The sequence below is a fragment of the Drosophila innubila genome, assembly GCF_004354385.1.
Source record: "Drosophila innubila isolate TH190305 chromosome 3L unlocalized genomic scaffold, UK_Dinn_1.0 0_D_3L, whole genome shotgun sequence".
Lineage (NCBI taxonomy): Eukaryota > Metazoa > Arthropoda > Insecta > Diptera > Drosophilidae > Drosophila > Drosophila innubila.
The window spans coordinates 6,895,678-6,902,863 of record NW_022995376.1 but is presented as its reverse complement, the minus strand read 5'-3'; positions in this window follow the sequence as shown (position 1 = coordinate 6,902,863).

The following is a 7,186-nucleotide window of genomic DNA, read 5'->3' as shown; positions in this document are numbered from 1 at the left end:
TGTTGCTGCCGTGTGGGTGCGTTTTGTTTGGCCTAGGAAACAACTTGAAGTTGTTGAGCTTAAGTTGCTTGTAGCTGTTGTGGCTGTCGCTTGTCTGTCGTTGTTGTTGTCGTTGTTGCTGTTGTTGCTGTTGTTGTTGGTGTTTTACAGTTAGCCGTGCAGTTTTGCTAACTGCTCGATTCTCGCAATGTCGGCCAAAAGTTGCTGCGGTGCCTGTCCAAAGCTTTCAACTTGCCACGTACCCAGCACCAACAATTGTCTCCACTAAAAGATCCCTACCAGTTGTTGTTGTTGTTATTGTGCTCAAAGTTCTGCTAGCAAACACACACACACACACACACACACGCGGCGCAAATTAATTGCTGCTGTTTTCGGCGCTTATTTGTCTTTGAAATTTGTTTCTTGAACGTTTCAGCTGCTTTGTCCTTGGTCCTTGGACCAGGGACATGGACCACCACTTGGGCATTTAATTTGCTGTAGCTTTTGCTGTTGCCATTGCTATTGCTGTTACCGTTGTTTTGTTTGCCTCTAGCCTATTTGCTATTTAAATTTAATTTGCATTACTTAAAGAATTTAAAAAGCAAAAATTTCTCATGCGCAAAGCGACAGGCGAAACCCAAAGTGTTGAGGGTCCTGTGCGTGCCTCGCCACGCACCATGCACCACTCCATAGCACTCCGTACCACTCCGAACCACACTCCGCACCACTAGAACGACACACCACTCTTCAGCCAATGCCTTTGAGCAGCTTTTCTGCTTCAACATTTTTATTTACTTGCGGCCGGGTAATTTCTGTTTATTTTTAGCAAGTTTTTACGGTCCCCGAAAAATGTCTCCAGTCTCTAGAAATTATTTCTCGTTCTTTTTGCATTCCCTCTTGTTGTCCTGCCTTAAGTTGTTTAAATTTGCTGGCCAATGTTCTGTCCTATGCCCGGCGCAGTTATCTTAAAGTTTGCGCATTAAAATGCTGACCCAACATTACGCATACGCACCATTGACCAGGCAGGCAGTGATGTCCAGCATAGTTGGTGTCCGGGCCACAAATTGCATATTACCACAAAATCAATTTACATTCCTAAACTGATTTTCCGTCCTGCATATGTAATACTCGGAGGTTCGAGTCCTTCGAGTCGGACACTCGACGCGGAATGCACACGGGAAATTATTAAATTAAAATTATGTTGTTGCATGCAACGCTTCCTTCACGCTGTCCAATTAAAATCCAACGCGACACTTTGCCCCATGCAGCTAGCACGCACACACACTAACAATTCTAATAACTTTAACCCATGGCTGCCAGACTGCGCATAAATCTATGTAAAGTGTTGAGAAAAATGTTAGGAATTTAAAAAAAAATAAGAGTAGAATGAACTTTTGATAGCAGATACTTGTGGTCTTTATTAAAGCCCTTGCTTTGTGCTTTTAAAGCTGAAGCTTGACCTTTGCCCTCAATGGGTTAAACAGAGGTTTGGTCAAGTTTCCATTGCAGCTCTTTTGCCAGTTAGAGCCATGGTGTCCTGGCACGTACATCAAAGTGGGCATGTGCCAGGTGCCTTGGCCTCTCTTGCCACATATGCGGGTGCCACATGCCACATGCCACATGCCTCATATCGCTGACTGCGTATGGCGTATGGCGCGACGCTTTCACTTTTACTATCGTCGTCGTCGTCGTTATCCTGGTCGTTGTCGTCGTCCTGGTCGTGGCTGGTGCTCACGTCGTCGGCCATTTAAGCCTTAAGCAGGCCACTTAGTGCCACAGACATAAATCTGTGCGCCCAAATCCGAGCAATTAAATGCATCGTAATTTAGCTTCGTCCTCTGCCGTCGCTCTTTAGTGCACAATTAAGGCGAAGTACGCAACGTTCTCATACTCCATGCCAGTGTCCTTGCCAGGATACACTAACACACACACACACACACGCACACACAGAGTCGCACACACGTGTTATAATCGCGCGGTACAATTTTGTTGCTGCTTGCCACACGCTCTGCTGCTTGCAACAATTCCTTATTAATTGACGGGAATTTATGCTTTTTCGACGCGTTATTGTTGCCTCCAGAAATTAAAAAATATAAACAGACAGAGCGACTTTTCTGGATGCCACAAGAGCCAGTCAAAGACACATAAAGCAGTGAATGGTTTGATGGGAAGGGGAAGGGAAAAGCGAGGAGGGAGTCACATTTTTATGGCACACGGCAATTAGAGAGGGGCTACAAACAGCCAAGGCATAGCCCATGGGCGGTTTGTAATAATTTGTGTGCTTTTATTTGTACTCGGATATCAAGCATGTTCTTCTCAGGTCCCCCTCTTTCTGCTCGTTCTTCCCCTTCGCCCAACGCTGTCCAGTTGCTTTTGTTATTGCCAGGTTAATGTCTGCTGCCGTTGCTGTTATGGCCCCACTCGGATGTTAGCTATTAGAGGGCCATTAAATAATTGCTGGCAATTCAAGAAGAAAGCACACACAAAACGCGGCAATTTTTGGTATGTGCTCTTCTTTTTTTTTATGTATTGAAAAACATCTAATTGCCGACAATTTGTGGGGTCGAGTGGCCACTTTAAAGGCAGCATCAAATGTTATTTAATAAACATTGGGAGGCAAATGTCTGAGCAAAGTGCAAACTATTGTAGAATGAACCAAAAGCAGCAATAATCGTAATACCAAATACTCAAGCCAAAAACTGCACACACTCACATACCTCACTAGGAAAGAGAGAAATTTTCAAATCTGTAAACCGAAAAGACCCAAAGGGGACCACAGATAGGAACACAGAGCAGAGAACAACAACTGAAAACTGACTAAAACTGGCTAAAACTGAAAGCAATTGAAAGTTGCGACTAGCTGGAGAATTAATTAAATAATATTTATTAAACAGCATCAACCTTCTGGTGGCAGTCAAGTGAGAGCGAGACAGGCATATTATGATCACAGTCAGAGCACAGAGTCAACAATTAAAATACATAATTGTTAACAGCAATTTAAAGCTGGCCATATATATTAATATACATATATATACTGAAAGTGCGAGAATGTGAGAAAGAGTGAGAGACAATGAGAGACAGATAGAGAGAAGGATACAAAGAGAGAGAGAGAGAGAGGGAGAAAGATAGTGAAAGGTGTGGGTTGGCTACAACATATGTAACGTTTAGGGCACTTTAATTGTTTTGCCCTGCACAAATTGCAAATGAACACGAAACTCGAAAAGTTGCCCTCGTTCTGCTCTCATTGTTGTTGTTGTTATTGTTGCTGCTGCTGCTTGTTGACGTTGCTGGCGGCTTACGTTACGTATACGTAACATTTGCTCGTAGCTGCAACTAAACAACATTTTCCACTTGCGTGCATAAATTGTGCTTAAAATGTAATCATGTAAATCGCAAATAATTGAGCCAAGCTTGCAATAACAACAACAACAACAACAACAATATCAGCAGTAATAACAACAACAACACTTGAAAATAAACTACATTTTTAGCTAAATTAGTGTATGTGGAGGAGTCGAGTGGACTCTCTATCAAATTAGTTGCGCTAGCAGGCTGGCAATAATAAAAGGGCTGACTGTACTAAATACCCTTTCAATTAGCGTAAAATTGAGCGCAGTAATTGTGTGCAATAGATTTGAGAACAACAAAACCAGTTTGGCAATCTAAACGAAATTAACATGAAAATAATACTTCAGTATATATCAGTGTATTTTCAAGTCGACCCTTAGACTAAACAGAGCTGCATTTATTTATTAATAAAGTCACTTTATGTTATAGTCATATTTTATGCAGTCTAATTCAGCTTTTGGCTATGATATATCCAGAAATTCTGCATAATTCAATGGTTTTAATAACCGTCATGCATTTGATGAACTCAGCTATTTCATTCAAGTTTCAGATGCTTCTCTTTAACACGTCTCACTTTCAGCTAATTTCTCGTGTTTTATAGTGATTATCTTAGCCAGTGTCTGGCTGCATGCTTTTTTGGCTGCTTTAAAACTCTGAAAGATGCTTTCTACGTGGCAACTTCACATGCTGCAGCTGAAATTTTCGCTTCCTCTTCTCGTTGTAGCTGTTCTTCTTTTTTTTTTACAAAAAATTATCGTAAAAGAATTTTACCTGAGCTACGTGACTGCTGAACTTAATATCCGTTTGTCATAAGCGTTTCTAATGCACACACACACAACACACAGTCAAAGTCATGACTGCACTTAGCACACACATACACACACACAAATACGCACACACACACATGCACAGCTTGCACGTACAGCAGCTGAAAAAGGCAGGCTGCAAAAGCGCTTCTTGATGCCGTGTGTAGCTAAAGAGAATGGCGAGGATGGAGTGAGGAAGAGAGAGAGGGAAGAGAGAGGGAAACGAGGGGTAGTTGCACCTCGGGTACTGTAAGGTTGCTACGCGCGCTGAAAAACAAAAGCCAGCGACATTTTGCAGCTAAATTAAGTATTTTTAGTATTTTTAGAAGTTGTCTGAAAACTTGTACTCTTAGCTCCAGCTTCAGTTCTTGATTTTCCTCTCGTTATTGTTGTTAGTTGTCAGTTTTTGTTGTTGTCGTTGTCGTTGTTCTTAGTTGTTGTTGTTGTGTTTGTCTGCCAATGCATGCGCAAATTTTACGAGTAGATTTCTGAAAGGTTCCGTCGTTGCAGCGGCGCTTTAATTGCATTTTGCGCGTTGCCTTTTGCCACTGCCACTGCCACTGCCACAGTTGCTGCCGCTTCATCTTTAAATAATGCAGCAGAGCATTGTCTGCCGCAGCCAGGTGAGGCAGCAGCAAAAGCAGCAAAAGCAGCAGAGGCATTCACGCCCCCAAAAAATACTGGTCATAAAAACAGCAGAGCAGCTCGGCCAGAGCAATTCGGCCTTTTTACGGTTGCTCCTTTTGCAGCGCTTTTCTCATTTACCTCCTTTTAATGCCCTTCATATGGGGTAAAAGGATTTTTTAATAGCGTTCTCAGATAACTAATCTTATGTTTATTAGTTTTTTCATGAAAATCAATATTATGTGAATTATAAATATAATGAAAAATTATTATTACCACGCTTAAATATTTTCATCAGCATTAACGTTATTATTAGCTTTATTAGCAAAATCGGTTTTAACTTGAACCTTAGTATTACAATTGGCATTATTGTCAGCTTTTACATTAGCATTTGCATTAGAATTATCATTATCATTAGTATTATAATTTTCATTAACATTAGAATGACCATTATCATTAGCATCAGAATTTGCATTAGCATTAACATAAGCATTATCATTACCAATATCAGGATCATCAGCTAGTGCATTATCATTGGCATCAGGATTTGCATTAGCATTAACATAAGCCTTATCATTACCAATATCAGGATCATCAGCTAATGCATTATCATTAGCATCTGGATTTGCATTAGCATTAGCATAAGCATTATCATTACCAATATCAGGATCATCAGCTAATGCATTATCATTTCCATTAGCATTAACATAAGCATTTTCATTACCAATATCATAATCATTAGCTAATGCATTAACATTAGCATCTGGATTTGCATTAGCATTAACATTAGCATTATCATTACCAATATGAGGATCATCAGCTAATGCATTAGGATTAGCATTATTATTCATTTATTATTCTAATCATCATTAATTTGTTATTACTATTTTTATTATTTTAATTTTTTTAATTTAAATTAAAGAGTATTTATACTTTGTTGTTCTTTTACCTCCACTGTAATCACTTGGACTTGGTTTTTCCCTCAATTCTTTTTGACATAAAAGCGACGCGACTGCCATTAAAGAAAAGTGTAGCATACTTCTTGGAGCTGGCGCTGATTTCAGCACGCTGGCGAAGGAAAAACGCTTTTCGCAACGTTGTTATAACCGTGCAGTAAGAAATTTTCCAACACATTTGGCCTGCAAGTTGGGGCCAACCTTGTTTTGGCCAGTTGCTTTTGTGTGCCACATCCACTCTCATTCTCTCAATCTTTCACTGTCTCTTTCTCTCACTTTCCGCAGTTATTTTGCTTGCTTTTAGTTATTTTCTTTTTGCCATTTGGGCGCATTCATTCTTCTTGTCCGTTGTCCCTGGGCAAATAATTTCACTGATAAAAGATTTTCAACGCTTCTTATGCTCGCTGTTTGCACATTTTGCAATATGTTTGCCAACACAGTTTTCGTTTGGTTTTGTTTTTGTTCAGAAAATGGAAAATGGAAAATGGAAAATATAATATAAGCAACGCTGTCGGATGCTGCTGTAAGTAGTTTACGCGCATTTAAAAGATGCACCAGCTCCCAGCTCGAAGACAAAGCACAAGGCAACTTGCAGGACACCAAATCCAGCTGCATCTTTAGCTCCATCTTCAGCTGAAGGAGCAGGAAATGAATGTTGCTAAGGCCGGCGAAACGTGCCACGACAAACAGCAGTAAAGTGTTGCACTGCCAAAAATTGTTGTGTGTCCCTTTTGTTGTTGATGCTACCTTATGCTGCAACTTTGATAGCAATTGCAATAGCTGTTGTTTCAGTTGCAGTTGCTGGGCATTGTTTGCTTATTTCACTGCCAAAATGAAACTCGAAATCAACTCGTGCATTTCTAATGCGAGTTTATATGCTTTATTCCCAGCATTCTTCTCTTCATCATCAACAACAACGAGAAAAAAAGAAGAACAACAACCCTAACAACTGACAATAACATGTTCTGACTTTTACGGCGAGTAAATTTTTTCCTCGCCTTGCGATTTTCTTATTGAAATGAGCCAAAATGTACACAAAAACAATGCTTGTAGTCCTGCCTTCATTTTGTGTTGGCCATATTATTACATTGCGATAGCAATCCCATGTCCATGCCCAATCTCAATCCAAAACAAAACGAAACCAAATCCCAATCTCAATCGCCATCGCCATCGCAATTCCAAATGCTGTTCGGCAGCTTGCCAGGCTCTCTCCGAGAGACTTGAGTTAGTTTGTCAGCGTGTCAGCAAGTTGAGTATGAAGTAAGGTACTATGGGAGATGGAAAGAAAGGAGTGTTTAGAAGAAGGGAAGCAAAGCAGGAATGCAAGGGGAAAAGGAAAAGCTGCTCACTTGCTTTACCCTGTGCTTTTGTTACTCATTTATTTTGATTTGTTTACCATTGCGATTTATATTTCTTCGTTTTCCGTTTTTCCGTTTTTGCCTCTCGCTCTTGTTTTTCGCACTGGCAAATAGT